This window comes from Sceloporus undulatus, chromosome 6 (assembly GCF_019175285.1).
Source record: "Sceloporus undulatus isolate JIND9_A2432 ecotype Alabama chromosome 6, SceUnd_v1.1, whole genome shotgun sequence".
Taxonomy (NCBI): domain Eukaryota; kingdom Metazoa; phylum Chordata; class Lepidosauria; order Squamata; family Phrynosomatidae; genus Sceloporus; species Sceloporus undulatus.
The window spans coordinates 45,856,077-45,872,399 of record NC_056527.1 but is presented as its reverse complement, the minus strand read 5'-3'; the positions used below and the strand labels follow the sequence as shown (position 1 = coordinate 45,872,399).

The window sequence follows — 16,323 nt, the reverse complement described above, 5'->3', positions numbered from 1 at the left end:
GAGGGGAAGTAAAGAGAAGGGAAGGGGAGAGAAAAGGGAATAAGAGAGAAGGGAAGGGGAGATAGGAAAGAAAGAAGGGGAGAGGAAAAGGAAAAGAAGGGAAGAGACGAGAGAAGGGAAAGGAAGAGAGAGAGAGGGAGAGTGTTCCCGCTCGAGGGGCCAGAACAGTGCAAGGAAGGAGAAGGAGGAGGAGGAGGAAGAGAAGGCGGAGAAGCCGCTTTGGGCACTTGGTGTCTGGCGAGAGGGTGGAAAAGGCAGGCGGGCAGCCGGGCGCCGCCTTCCCTTCCCCTCCTCCTCCTCCTGGCCGTCTCCTTCCTCCTCTCCTCTCCTCCTCCGCCGCCGTCCAGGACTGTAGTAAGGGAGGGAGGGTGGGGAGGTAGGTAGGGGAGGTGGGTGGCTCGCTCTCTCTCTCTCTCTGTGGGTCCCCCTCCTCCTCCTCTTCTCCCTCCGCGCTCCTTCCTTTAAACGCCCACTCCTGGATGGCTGAAAAGACAACTTGAACTGGAGTGCAATTAACTTCGCCGGCGCCGGGAGAAGAAGAAGAAGCAGCAGAAGCTCAAGGTGTCGCCCAGCGAAGAAGCCTCGCCTCGCCTCGCCCGCCCTGCCTGCCTGCCTGCCTCCCTCCTCGCCAGGCTCTCATGAGTGAGTCGCTCCCCTTGCTTTCCCCGTTGACAGGACTTTGGGAGCCGATTGCCCTGTATCCTAGACCTCACGAGGGTTTCTTTCCTCTTCACCTGGGCAGCTGCAGGGAGGAGAAGGACAGACTAGAAAACAACTCAGCCTAAATCAAAGCAGGGTCCGAGTTCGGGGTCTCTCTTTGGTTTCGGGGGGTCGTTTTAGGCGCGCCAAAGGAGGCACCTGCCGAAGTCTTTTGGGGGGGAGGAAGGGAAAAGTTTGCCTCAACTTGGAGGCGGAGGGGAAAAGTTTGGGAGTCTGTGGCCTACATTGCAGGGAGGGGAAGGAAGGGGCAGGTGTCTCGGGGGAGATGCTTGAGGAAGGAGCGTATGGTCGGATTAATTCGGGTTGAAAGCGGTTTAAGTGTCTTGGCTGAAGGCTATTGAATCCTGGGGCCACCACACACTCCAATTCCCAGGATTCAATAGCCTTCAGCCAAGACACTTAAACCGCTTTCAACCCGAATTAATCCCACAATGCGGATGCAAGTCAGTAGGGTTCCAGCTGATTCCCTTCCAAACTGGGGAGGTTTTGACTGGTATCCAAGTGCCCTGGCGGCGACCTCAAGGAGGCGGCTTGTGTCTCCCCCTTTCTCCCCCTCCCAGGTGTCTGGTCTTCTCCTCTCTCTCTCTCTCGATCCCTCCTCCAGTCCTCAGCTTCTCTTTCCCAGGCAGGATCCACTCGCCTCTTTCCTGTTCAGGTGGCATCTCAAAAAGAGGGCATGAGGTTTTACCTTTGGAGCATGATCAACCTGCAAGTTTTGGAAAAGAGGTCCCTTGAAAAAGCTTCTCTCTCCCCCTTCCTCCTAGGATTTCTCACCCTCCAAAAAGCATGCTTTTTGGAGGTTTGGGCAGCGAGGGAATAGGTTCTCCACAAACCCAGAATCATTTCAGGGATGTGTGTAAGTTGTGCCATAATAGTTAAGTTTAGAGTGTGTCTAAAGGTTTATATCTTTCTTTCTTTCTTTCTTTCTTTCTTTTTATCTCTTCTTCTTTTCACAGCTGTGTCTCACTTATGGGCACCTTAAGTTGTGCTTGAGCAAAAAGTTTCTGTCATTAGTGGCAATAATAGTTAAGTTGAGAGTGGGTCTCCTGGCTAAAGGTTTGTATCATTCTTTTCTTTTCCTTTCTTTCTTTCTTCTTTCTAGAGCTGTGTCTCAGAAAGGTTTGGCAATGGCACTTTAAGTTGTGTTTGGGGGGAAAGTTTCTGTCTTAGTGGCAAGAGTATTGCTTGATGGAAGGAAGGCTGTGCTTGTTGGCTTCTGTGCCTTCTTTCTGCTTTGCATTTCATTTGAGAGATTCATTTTTCAATGTGAGAGTTTTACTCCAGGCAGGTTAAATGTGAATTTCTTGGGCAAATAGCTTCACACTAAAAACAACAACAGCTCTACGGTTATGATCTTCTAACAGAGCTTTACTCTGCTACCTGTACAAGGATGTGACCAAGAAGCCACCAATTATTCCCCTTGACTATTATTTTGGTTTTGGACATTCATGCAGCCTCTTTTACTTTGCTGGCAAACATTAGCATTCAAGCTTACTTTTTTTGACAAATGTGCAGACAGGCATAGCATTAATAGACATCTTAAAGATTAACAACCTAAGCATCTGTTGTGAAACAAATGTAATATATTTGCTCTGTTTTTCCTCACATTGTTAAGAAAGGTTAGAGTATGTGTAAATTCTAACTTTAGCTGGCAAAAAAGGAATTGGCTGGGTAAATTCACTGTCTGTTTGACAGTGTTTTACAACAACCACCAAATATGGGAATCTTAATTTGTGCCATTGTTATTAAACAGAAAACAATATTCATATTGTACAGAGGTGTAAATGTAGCATAATAAGCTGAGGCATATTATAAAACTTGCTTCTCTAATCTATTCCAGCATTCACTTATGTTTCAGATACGTTACTTAGCAATTATAGTATAAACAATATGAGATGTTGAAAAGTAAGTGCATGACACAGCATAAATTTATATTTGCATATCTAGGTATATAAAGTATATTATAACATATAACACACACACACACACACACACACACATATATATATAATATATCTAGATGTGTCTTGTAAAATCGTATAGCCAAAGATTCCCAAAGGGATTCCAAAGGATACAGCCCAATAATAAAAGTAGCAAATACATTCAAAACCATATGGTTACTTCTGTTTTAACAGCAACTGCTTAAGTTAAAATGCCCACTAAGCAATTGTATTAAAATTATTAGAGCTGAAGCATGTAAATGGAAAGGTTCAGTTCATGGGGCCTAAAGAGAAACTTTCCATTTTCCTATCCTTATTGATCTTTTAAATTGCATAGAAATTCCATAGAGAGTTCTTCTCATATCTCTTGTATTTCTTGTAGTTTTACGAGGACAAAAAAAAAAGTCCAGGATCCTATGAGTGTAAAAACGCTCTGTTTTCAGCAAAGGTATTTTGGTCTGATGGCGGCAATAGACCAAATTATTCAAATTCTGAATTGGCATCTGAGTCAGACAAAATGATTTTGGCGTTCCAGTTACATTTTGTGTTACAAGCCCATATATATCAGCTGACAACCACCTGTTTGGTATTAGTACGGGAGATCAATATTATTCAGCAAAACATGCCGTACTGCTTGCAAAACGTTATAGGCATATCGTAATATAGAAACCCTAATGACAGGCATGACGGTCCAGACCAAAGAATGCCTGTATTTAGTGTATAACAAATCTATATCATTTATATAACTGAACAGAGAAATCATTAAATATTTATAATTTCAGTTTCTGAATGCTTCAAAACACTTTTTTAAAAATGCAGGGGGAAACTAACCATATGAGTCGTTCCACTTTCTTGGAAACACACCATTTTGGCAATTAAAAACAAAAACTGAATGCAAGATAATGGCTTCATTCTTTTCTTTGACAGTCTGACTGAGAGAGAACCTGGACTGGTTTCTTGATATTGTTAATATATTCCATAATGAATGGTATGATGTTGTTAAATTATACCATACATTTTTAATTTACCTATATTTAATACTGTTACTGAAGCCAACATTTCTAGCATGATTAGGTAATATTCAGAATATACTTTTTAAAGGACTACTTTGCTCCGTCTTGGATATTACTGCTAATTTTACAAATATTTTACTATTCATTATTATTTTATTTAAAGCATAGAATTAAACTCAAAACATGTTTTCTTCTTTGGGTTCATATATAAACAGCGCATATTTTACAAGCCCCATTAAAGATCCTTGATTATTTCATAATAGTGTATCATTCAGAACTGGCAAAATATTTTATATTTCTAACTGCCAGCAACAACTATTTAGTAACCTACTATGCACAGAGTTTGAAAACTACTTTTGTTTTTAAGACACTCACATGACATCTGTAGCCACCTTGGCAACCAAACACCTGGGAGATTCCTCCTTCCCCACCAACCTCAAGTGTATATCAGAATATATTCATATCACATATGTTATTATGGAAGAAGCATCTTACTATGCATCAATTATTGTAATATGCATTCAGTCTAAACGAAGCAGTGGTCGAAGACCAATCTTTTACATTGTATTATGACAGCTGAAATTAACAATTTTGGTTCAAGTTGGATTTTTGGAGAAGAAAAAAGTCTGGTGTCAAACTCATCAATAGCCATGCAACACTCCTAGAATGCAAGGGCTAAACTTCTATCACCTATACATTTGTTTTTGCCATAATGGACTTGAGACTTCAATAATTTATTCACTTTCTGGAATCAACGCTTTAGTCTTAAAGTCATCACGAACTTTTTATTTATACTGCATTTAGCAGAGAACATCAATCAAAAGGAAAATATTACTTACTTTCTCAGAGTAAATACTAGTTTATAAAGGAGTGCAAGGATTTATATCCCTGTCTCCACTAAATGATGGGTCTGTCTCCATTGTAATATTTACCTGGCAGTATTAACCATGGCAACTGAATCTTCTTTGCCAGTTTGGGAGTGGGAGTGGGGTGGAAGAGACTTCTATTATTTGGACCAGGAACAACTTAAGGGAAGATTCCCTGTTGCTTCCAGTGACACACTGAGCCAGTTTTAAAGAACTAGTATCTAATTTTATGTGGTGAACTTCACAGAGTGCAGTTTCTGAAGAGTAATATGCTTACCAAGTTGCACATAGTGTCTATTCGAGCTGTCGAAGATAAGGGCAGAAGCATATTATTAATAACTGAAAGCACATATGTGTATGTGAGGAAAAAATGTTCAGCAAATCTGTCACTAGTGCATTTTAAACAGCTTCACTTATGACAAAGTTACTGCAGCTTACAAAAGCTACTTACAAATTTGATTGTTAAAGGAGTTAGAAGTTCTTGCTTTAAGTTAAATTTAATTTTTGAACTTGGTAAAATCTGCTTCTCATCCTGGGTGTTATCAGTTCCAGTGTCATTATTTGCAACAAATACAATTAGAATAATACAAGTAGTGTACAGTGTGAAGATATGTAAAGGGTGATTGATGATGCTGAGCATCAGTGTTTGGAAACTGTGTTGAAGATTGCCCTATGTACAAGAAGCAAAGTTAACACCAATTTTAATACTGAGAATACATGAAAAAGATTAGTGCAGCAACCAAGTTTCAAGAAATGGTCTAAGAAATGTTCTAAGAAAGTGTTACCCTTCTATTAACAGCAACAGTTCCTTGTATAGAATTCAGAGACATAGCCATGTCAGTCTATAATATCAGTATGCAAAGGGATCAGGTAGCACCTTTGAGAGTGTGTGGAAGAAGCTGTAGCCTAAGCTTTTGCAGATCTACTTCCTCAGATCATGTTATTACTGCCAGTGTCATTATTTGCAACAAATATGATTAGAATAATAAAAGTAGGGTATAGTATGAAGATATGTAAAGGGTGGTTGGCTTATATAGACTACACAATAAAATCTTTACTGACATCTGTGCGAAAGCTATTTAATGCCATCTACATTCACATCAGTATGTGAAAGGTGTTTGAGTTCTCTGAAAGTTCTTCATGAATACTAATAATACTAGAGGTTTGATGGTATTTGTGTTGAGATAATAATTCATTGAGCAGCTGTACTCAATTGAGACTACATTCAGTTATGCCAAAATAAAAAATTTAGAGGGACAGTAGGAGTAATTCCAGAGACACAAATTACATTCTTAAAAAGTGGATCTGAGATCAGAAATTAGACTTGAAAATATCAGAATTAGCATACATAGTTCATCACTCTGAAGAGCCAACGTGGTGTAGTGGTTTACAACTCTGGAGACCAGATTTGAATCCCCGCTCAGTCATGGAAACCCACCTGGTGATCTTGCCTGAGTCACACTGTCTCAGCCTCAGAGGAAGGCGAAGACAGACCCTCTTTTCTCTTGCCACGAAAACCCTGTGATAGGTTCACCTTAGGGCCGCTATAAGTTGGCAATAACTTTAGGCACACAACAACCAAGTGCTGAATCTAACTTTAGCCATACTTAAAGTAGGTTCATTGAAATGAATGAGACTTACGTTTCACTGTTTCATTTATTCCAGTGGGTCTACTCTAAGTAAGAATAATGTTGGATTTCATTCATACTGCATACATTTCATACTGTTCATTTACATTTTTTTGTTGTCGAGGCAATTATTGTAGGATGCACTAAAGTTACTTGAATCTGTATATAAAAGCTCACATTCACAGTAAAACCTGCTAGCATTTGTATTGGAAGTTTTTTTTAATCACTTTACATAGACCTTTGAATTATGTGTGCATTGATTGTGGTATGTGTTTTCATGAAGTCTTCTCCATCTGTGCAAATAATTCATTATAGTAAGAAAAATAGTATTAAACATATCAGAGTTGTATCCCTGTGAAACATAATATGCATCCCATATGATGGAGCAATATTTTTTTCAATCTTGCAAATGCTCCAGTTTGTTTTTATCTTAAAACATGCCATTAAGGGCTTTAAGTTCAAATTTCACCCTTTTGCCTGAGATATCAGGGTTTGATCCATATAATATTGGCGGATGTTATGCAATTCTGCCGTTTTATTTTATGGACATGGAGCGACTCTTAATATATCTTTCAACAGATACTGAATTTCACACCTTTGTCAATTGCTTATGCATTTGCTAAATGCTAAAGGACAGGATACAAAGCTGTGCCTCTTAATTTTGATTGTGAATGCTCACATAAATAATTTATTTCTAGACAGGTTAAACAGGATTTGCAAAACAGATTGTGCATATCCTTTGCTCTCCCTTCTTTCTCCCAAGGGGTTTTGGGTCAGTAAGAAAAAATGTTTATTGTTAGTTTGGTTTCAAAAATGTTTTGAGTCACAGCTATATCTATATATTTTATCTCAAAAGATATACATAGACTTCAAATGAAAAATATAACTGAGCACACTTGTCAAATATTGTTACTGTAATTATGGAAACAGAAACCAAGGTGAAAATTTTTTCTTGCAACTGAGAACATTTCTCAATGGCTAATAAGTGGAAGGACTGTATTTGTTAAATACCTATATATCCATAGTGTTTTAAACAGCTCCTCAACTCATGAACAGGACAGTTTGTCGTGTTTCAATTCATAAAATGCAAATAACAATAAAATACATAAGACGGATGAGGACGGGTAGCCTTTTAAAAATATAAGAAGTGCCTCAAACACTTAAAATCAAGGTTTTGAGTTTAAACATTGTATATTTTAACAATTTCCTATTCAGGTATTAACCCTGTGCTTATCAGCTTGATAACCATGGTCATATGAGCTGCATTTTGGCACAGAAATATTTAGAATGGTATGTTTTGACTATTGCATTATGTGGCCTGTGGTATCACACTGGTATTGTAAGCCCATCCTGAACACGAATCAGTATACAGCATGGGGCAGGACTATCACAGGAGATGGGTATATAACATGGTAACCATTCTGGAAGTATATAAGTTACCATAAGGCACCCATATCATGTGTATCTAATATATGGTAGTCACTTTTTAAATCAGGATTACATCTGATAGGAAGCAAAGTAAAATTGACCTAGAATTGTTAATGTGCATAGTGTACATAGTAGACATTTAGGCTACATTCAGTACATAGGAACTTCGAAATAACTCTCACTGAGGAGGCTGCACTCTCTTTTATGGGGCATTGTACAATTTTTGGAGTAGTAGCCAGTGTGTTGTGGTTTGAGTATTGGACTATAACTCTGGACATCAGGATTTGAATCCCTGCTGGAGCATAAAACCCACAACGTTGACCTTGGGCAAGTCACATTCTCTCAGCCCCAGAGGATGGCAATGGCAAACTCCTTCTGAAGAAACTATGATAGTTTTCCTTAGGGTTGCTATAAGTAAAAAGTGACCTGGAGGCACAAAACAAAGTCATTTCTCAGCTAATACATTTGGAAATTCCATTAATTAGTTATACGAGAGATAACCCAACTGTGGAATGACCATCTCCAGCCCTAGTAGAATAATCCTATAGACATTGATGCATGATAGTGAGGATAAAAGAAATGACTGCTTCACGTTTGTGTGTGTGTGTAGTGAGTATAACTGGACAGAGTGGTTGACTGCGTACAAGTCAAATATATTTTGTTTTATTATTTTTTTGTAAAAGTGGAATGTGAATCCTTAAATAAATTTAATTGGACAAGGCAATGAAATTTGAAGGCAAAAACCTTGTGGATCAACCACTATTGCAAAAGAAATGTTTACTGGGCTTTTATATTACAAACAGCTTAGCTGGTCAGTCAAACTGATCTGCATTATCAAAAGAATAGCCATTCCAGGCTCCTAAAATTTTATTACTCAAATATTTTAACGTACACACTCATTTGTGTACACTCTCTGCCTTTCCAAATACAAAAGGATCTTTTTCCATAAGCTGCACCTCTCAGTATTCTTTGCCTAAAAAATTAGGCCTATGAAATTAATGGACTTGGCATAGGTCGACAGGTGACTTCCATGCAGATACACACACTTGAACGATCTGGTGCAGGTAACACAGTCCTAGACAGATCAGAGCTAAAGATTTCATCTGGGGAGGCTGGATAACCACTAATGCATCCACAAGCATCCAGCTTGTTTCAGATCAGTAGCCTTGACATGATCCTTGGCCCTCCCTTTCAACAATTAGAAATGTTTTTCATTTCTTCTGATTGTGAAAAGACATGATCTATTTCTCTGTGAATGGAGGTGACCTAGCTGTCACCGATACCCTCATAGCCTCACAACATCGGTATTTTATAGTACATTTTTCTACAACTGTCTTTCACCCCCATAGAGTGAATCATGAAGCTTGTACTCCAAAAGTTGTAGTGGCTTCCTAGAAGCTCTCTAGGCACAGTTCAAAGTGTGATCATCTTGTAACCATATGGTTTCATTTCCATTAACCCTGTACTTTCATTACTTGCTGTATTTGAGCTATTCATTCATGAAAGGAAATGGACCCTTGTATAGTGTGTGATCTGACTGCTGTTTGAAAGTACTGTTTAAAATTTAGTACCTATTCCAAAACATGTTTTCTGGAGACCTTTTAGTAAAAATTACATGAAGTAGACTTTATTTAGTTATTACATATATGTAGTTGTTGATGAAGAATGTCAAATTATTGATGGAATGTAAGAACAAATATTCTTCCATCCTGCTCAGTCTTCAGACAGTGTTTCACATATAGATTCTGTCTCTTTAAAAATGCAGTCTCCTCTATTTGCCCTATTAATTGTTGATATGTTGCCATCCATGAGACAAAAATTAGAGCTGTAATTAAATAATCATGTGATGCTCCTTAGTGCCAGTGAGAGCAAACTCATTTTTCCAGGCCCTGATGGTCACTGATTATTGTATTACTACTGGCTTGCTTAATTTATTTATTTATTTTGTGAATAGCTATGTATGCTAACTGCTGGCCTTATTTTTAAAATTAAAGAAAGTGAAAAACACTAAGTTAATTGGCTAGTAATCCACAGGGACTTTAAACAAACCTACCTTTTCTGGTTTTGGTTACCAGATTGGGAGAACTACATCAGTGGTGTGGATTGTGTGTCATTTAATTTACACTGGTGTTTTGGCTGGGGTGGATGCATATGGGGAATGCCAGGAGAATTACAAAAGGAGTAGGGTATTAAAATTCAGAAATGATTAAAATTGAAATAAAAGGATGCTGCTTCTTTGCCAGTACTCTGGCAGTCATAATGACACACAGAGATTAGTTTCCACCTTCATCTTTTCCTTCTTTCTCATTTCCTCTTGTTTATTGTTGACACATTTTCCTATGCCTTTGCTTCTCATGTCTGTGTCTCCTGCAGATATTCCTACTTTTTTCCTCCTTTTTAGTATGGAGATGCTTACTTAACCTTATTATTACAATAACAGAATAGCTTATTAATATTTAATATCCATGTGTTCTGAAATTTCTGAAAGTTAGGTCACCTCTATTAAATGATACACAATTTTATTGTTTTTTTTAAATAACTACCTTGCTCTTATACCTTCTTCTTTTAATGGTGATTTAACTTGAAATGTTTTAACACCTGTGTTAGGATACTTGGGGGGTGGGTGGGAAGAAAAGAACTTATCAGTCATGGATAATCAATTATGCATGAATTCAAATTTAACAGATGGATGTTGGGAGTTAAAAATTTCTCATTTAGCTTCATGATTCCCCCCCCCCTGTTTGTGCGACACCTGTCTCTTATGTATAGATAAACATCTAACGTACTTTACAGCTTTTCTTATGTTTTTATTCAGGGTTTTTTTTCATATCAAAAATCCCTCCTACCTGTTCCCCACTCATTCTTTTTATATTTTAGGGATTCATTATGACTTTGGGTTGTATAGTATGTTGGCTTGTGAAAACATATTAACTTTTAAATCACATGTAATGTGGAACTTCACAGCTTGACAGTATTAAAGCAGTTTGGATATCTCAATGACAATACAATAGATATATATTGACCTATTTGGCTGCAGATATTAATACTTACTCTAGTTAGCTATGCAGGTAACCACATATGTGAAACGATTCTTGACAATGACCAGACTTGACATTCTGAGTGATAGAATTTCAATCACTGTACTGCTTCCTTTATTTCAAAACTATCATAACTGTACATCTGCACCAGATAACTATTGTGGCATACTTATGGTAGGTGATGCATTCATCTTGTGTTAAGTTAAACCTTCATTGAACTTTAAGGGACTAAGGAAGTAGAAAGTGGCACCTGGGATTTACTTTCAACAGCAGTGAATCGAGTCACTGTGTCTGTCACTTTGTCCAGCTTCTTCTGAGTGGTCACACAAGTTTATTTCATTCAGGAAAAAGTGAACACAGAAATATGAACAAAAGGCATGAAAAACTACAAAAGCAGTTATTGCCGTAAATTACTTGCAACTGGAGAACGAGCAGCAATAATTTCCTACAGTATATTTCTTTCTTCATAAAGGCACTTTTAAAGTATCTTCAGCTTGTATGTGTGCACAGATATGTAATGTGATGGTTATAAAATGTCATAAATGGTTGCGCCAGTATTTATGTCTTTTTTATATATTTCGGAAACAAACTGGTTTTGTACTGCAGCACATAATGTGACTGAGATAGACTGAGTCTACCCTCCTTTTACTATAGATATGTATATTTGTATGAACATATGTTTCAATATTTAGTAAAAGAAAGTGGTTTCCCCAAAATATATTATTTGGATTTTAAACCAAACTTTAGTCACAAATGGCAGAGAGAAATCTCCAATGTATGCCACTTCATTATATAAAGAGATTTAAATATGGATAAAGACAATTTTAAGTGTTCCTGTAAGGAGAAAGAATTAAAGGAAATGAAGGGTAGTGTTCTGTCTGTGTTTTAAACAAGTTGTTTTGAGCAAATGAACTTATATGATGTAACAGGGCAACCCTGTGAACATTAGTTATGTCAGTCTGCTCATTGAGCTTCATGCCGTAATATGTTTAGATAACACATGGATATTTTACTGCATATTACTTTAGATCTTGAATTTGTTAACAAAGCCATGACAATATCAAAAATATATACGTACTTTTAAAAAATGTGTTGCAGGAACAACTAACTGCAGTGGGCAGAGGGGGCAGTATGGCACACAAAAGTGTGTGCACCTATGTCTTTATGTGTGTATGAGAGAGAGAATACACACTTGATTCTGTGGTTATTTGCTACATGTACACTGTTGAACAGGACTGGGAAACTTGTGGTCTTCTGGATGTTACCATTGGCTATGTTGTTTACAGTTGATGGGAGATGCTTTGCAGCATTCCCCAGCTCTAGCATAAAGTGTGAAGGAAACAAAACTGCAACTGGTCATACACCCAAAAATTACAACCAACCAGTTAGCCAGCGTGTTTACCAGAACAAATGTTAGTGTACATGTGGTTGCTGAACAGTGTGAAGTGGTCAGTGCATACAGATAATAAAACAGGTAGAACTTTAAAAAAAACTATCCACTTTTGGTGGCCTTTCTTTTCCAATTACCCATCCAAGACAATTACTATTCAAATCAGGTATTCTTCAGTGGAATTAATTACCCCCAAAGACTGCTATCCTTGTTAGCAGACAATATTGTTAGAAGCAATATGTTAGTGAGAAAAAACATTAAAAGTATGCAACATCTCATTTCTTTTATTATTGGCATAATATTCTAATGGTCCTTCTTTGTTTTTGCTTTAAATCAGTCATGACAAAAATTCAAGAAGTTTTTTTTAATGTGTGTACATGAGTAGGATTTAATATTACTTGCCTACTAGTCTTAGTGCCTAGTTGTTTTTTGTTGTTTAGTTGTTATTTGTACTGAGTTCTGAGATCATAAATTTGAAAATGCTGAAGGTTATATGGAAAAAGTAGTGTTTATGTCTGTCCTTTGAATACCTGCAGAGCTCAATGGCTGCACCAAGTCAACCCAAGTGCAAGCTATTAGACATTCTGTTTGTAGTCAATATCTTGGAGTCTAGTTTGCACTGTGGGCCTTGGCAATTAAGCTTGATTGTGAGTTGTATACTACTGTTGTTGAATAGAACTGTATATGGTATTTTCATTTCTCTGTTCTTCCCTGGACCACTTTCTTATCCATTGCCTGCCTCCATGCTGAACGAAGTGGGAGAACTGGCAGGAGATGGCGAATTTCCTGTTAGCAACAAATGATCCCTTAAGAATGATGCTCCTCAAAGTGGGAGAGGGTCAGTAAAAAGCAAACAGAAACATGTAGCAGCTGTTTAAAGGGGCCAAAAATATGTAGGAAGTGTTGCACATAAACTGCATTTCAAAGGTGATATACTGTACCGTAGTGATGTTATACTAATGCCAGAAGCCTTCAAGCAAAAACTGAGAACTGAAATGGTTGTTATCAGAAGTGAATATATAATGGGCATATGAAAGTTGCAGTACAAGTGTGAAAAACAGTAGGATGCAATTCTCACAAGATATAAAATGTATAGAAATGCACAAGGTTGTTGTATATTGTGTTGCTATGTACTTCAGAAGACATAGTTGTTATTTTTAAAGAAAGAGTCAGAAGATGGAAGAGGCACAAACTCCCCCTCTAAATCACTATGGGTGGGAATACAAGGGTCCTGAAGTAATTTTGTACTTACATACTACCACCCCTCATGATTCAAGATAGAGAAAAGGCAGGCACATGTTATCAAATTGACTTCAGTGGCAACATACAAGTGGCAACATAGGTATCCATTTACAATGCAGTCCTACACTTACTTACTGAAGAGGACTTCTGAATATACATATAGATGATACAGATGATTAACCAACCAGAGGGATGCAATTCTGGACTTCATTGTGATTGTGCCAAGGATGTAGCACAAGGCAGAAATTCCATTGCATTGCTCTGCTGAATTGTATATATGTAACACATATTTTGAGATGAAAGTTTCCCAGATAATCTAACATGATTATATTTAATTTTAAAATAGCAAACCTCTCAAAAATGTGGGAAAGTTGAAAAGGATAATCACAATGGGAATTCAAATAAACGACAGACTGTTTAAAGCCACTATAATCAAAGCTGAACCAGAATGCATACCACAGAATAGGAGGGATACAAACAAGTCCAGAAGAATGACAGTGTGGTTAACAAGCAGAGTTAAGAAAACTATAAAAGGCAGCAATACTACTTTTAAAAAGCAGAGTCCAGACTAGGAAAATAAGGCACAATAAAGAGCAATAACTCAGGCAGAAGCAAATTTTACATTGCAAAAGGGTTCCCCCTCTTAAATACACTTAAATACAAGGTGTTTGAGTACAGAAGAAGCAAAATCCATTCTGGATGCTATTGGACAATATGATGCCTGGAAATGCTATTTGTAGGGAAAGGTAATGGAGAATTGAGAGACATAATGTTGACAAGAAACATGGGCAAAACACTGGCAGTAAGAGCTGGCTTCAGCATGGGAGCATGCCGTTCAGAAAGCGCACACACCCAGGTCACCGGGAAGCTGCATAGCTGACTGCATGTACAGTGGCTTCATGGTGTTTTGGCAGCATGGTGTTTACACATGCCATGCTACAGAAAAGCCACCACCACGGCGGCAAAGCCACTTTTTTCCTGGATCAAAAAGGAGCAGCTTCCTGCTGCTTCTTTTTGAACTGGCAAACACCGGGTTGCAGAATGGCATGTGGTTGCTGGGGGCCCAACCTGGTTGATCAAAAGGGCACCGTCATGCTGCCCCTTTAGGGCCATCTGTTTTGGACAACAGTTTTAACACTGCTTGTAAAATTAAAAGTTGACAAATCATCAGGTCTAGATGCCACCTGATAATTCTTCAAGAGCACATATGAAATAGTTCTTTTCAAATAAATATGCAGATTGCCTAAAACAATCTTTTTACTGAAGGATTAAAAAGTTGCCATTGCAACACATTTTTAGTGTACTGCATCAGATGAAGTCTACAGAAGTTCATGCAATAAGCTTCTTTCAGTTAGGGCTGGAGCAGATGGGCAGGAAAAAGCTGCTCGACCCTGCTTTTTCCCAAAGTGGTTCAAAACCCTGCTGTCGGTACTGCCCATTCCCAAGGCGAGTCAAATGCACACAGCCTGACTGCATGGTGTGGTGTCAAGCAACCGCTGGGTAACTTCTTGTTACCTCCTCACCATACATGTGCACTATTGCATGTACACACCACTGGAAACTCCCAAATACCTCCCACATCTGCCAAGATGCCATCCCATTGAGTAGCTGCCCCTTTTATCGGCCACACAGTCACACCTGTGATGCTCTGCCTGTACAGGATATTGGTGTGCAAGTGATACATAACCCCCCCCCCCCATTGGACTGTCTGGTTTGTGTATGTTGTCATTACATCCATTGGAGTTTTCGCATTGTCATTGCTTTGTTTTGCCGCAGCCCTGCATCTGCATTGGGGTGTTTATATGCTGGCATGAGGATGTGCATCTTCCTTGCTAAGATAAACTATCATGGGTTCGGTTTGCTCCGGTTTTTAGTCCCAGATTACGTCTTTGGTCTAGTTCCCGTGGGCACCTTCTAAACACCCCATCTTCAAAGCAGTTCGTTGTTGTCACAACTTTTCTTTTTGTTGTCACAACTTTTTCTTTCTGGTGGGCGTGGTATCCAGGGCTGTATAGCACTGGATTGAGAGTCTTTCGTGACCTGGGAGCACTAAGGGCATGAGGTGTGGCCATTGTGGGGGCCACATCGATTCAGCAGCTCCCAGTGACTAGGGGCTTAATAGCGAACATGCAATCGACCAGTTGCATGTCTTATCCAGGGCACTTATCGTGGCCCCATATCATCCCAAAGCTTGGCCGTGACCAAGCATATTGGTTCATTGACCAATCAAGGGTTGGTTGATGATCCAGATCCAGACCTCATGCTTTGGGCCAACCCCTACCCCTGTGCTGTTTGATTAATAAAGTTGTGGCCTTTCTTTCAATTCGGTGTCTCGGTCTTTTGTGGCAGTCTCCCTCCTCCCATCTTCAAAGCAGTTCAAAACCATTTTATTTGGCTTGTTTGTTCCACCCCTTAGTCTCAAAGGTGCTACAAGATCTGTCTGTATACTATTTATCTTTCTTATGAATGTACATTTGAGAAATTCAGTAAATGGTTAGCTAGCAAGAAGTAGGAAGGAGGAGTAAATAGTTTTCACAGTGGTGAAAGCACCCTCGCATCTGTATTGGAATTGTGCTATTTAACCTATTCATAAATCATCTTATCAGATATTATGAGTGAAGTAGCCAAATTTGCAAATGGAACCAAAGAACTGGTGAATACCAGTTAACAAGAGGTTAAATACTGTCTCTTCCAACTGGGAAATACAATGGCAGATTCATATAAGTGTAAATCAGTGGAAAGTGATGCCCATGGGAGACAAAAGAAGGAGCAGGAGCAGCAGCAAGATTCATACATTTTATGATAGAATCTGAACTGGCTGTGACTGTCCGTGAAACAGATGGCTCAGTTACATCCAGGAAACAAGATGCAAGAAAACAGGAGGTAGTCTATGGGTGATAGACAAATGCAAAAAGAGGAGTAAAAGATGTGTTGTATGACCTTTTCAGCCAATCTTTCATTTCAGGTCAGAGGAAGTTAGTTTGCTTTTTCTTAAAGCTCATCATGATTTGAAATTTATGTCTGAGTAGTTATGTGGCTACAATATTTCTGCATGTTG

General features: G+C 38.5%; 1 protein-coding gene across 3 annotated transcripts in view; it reads left to right on the top strand.

Annotated features, from left to right (window-relative positions):
* Nucleotides 1–419: 419 nt before the first annotated feature.
* Nucleotides 420–16,323, top strand: part of SATB1 (SATB homeobox 1) — a 135,274-nt gene continuing 119,370 nt past the window's right edge. Inside the window, exons 1-2 of one of the 3 annotated variants that reach the window (XM_042476281.1) lie at nucleotides 420–642; nucleotides 1,677–1,776. The gene's annotated coding sequence lies outside the window, so the exon portion shown is untranslated. Of the gene's footprint in view, nucleotides 643–1,558; nucleotides 1,577–1,676; nucleotides 1,777–16,323 lie in introns of those variants that run through there. The other 2 variants (XM_042476280.1, XM_042476282.1) reach the window with 2 other exon arrangements.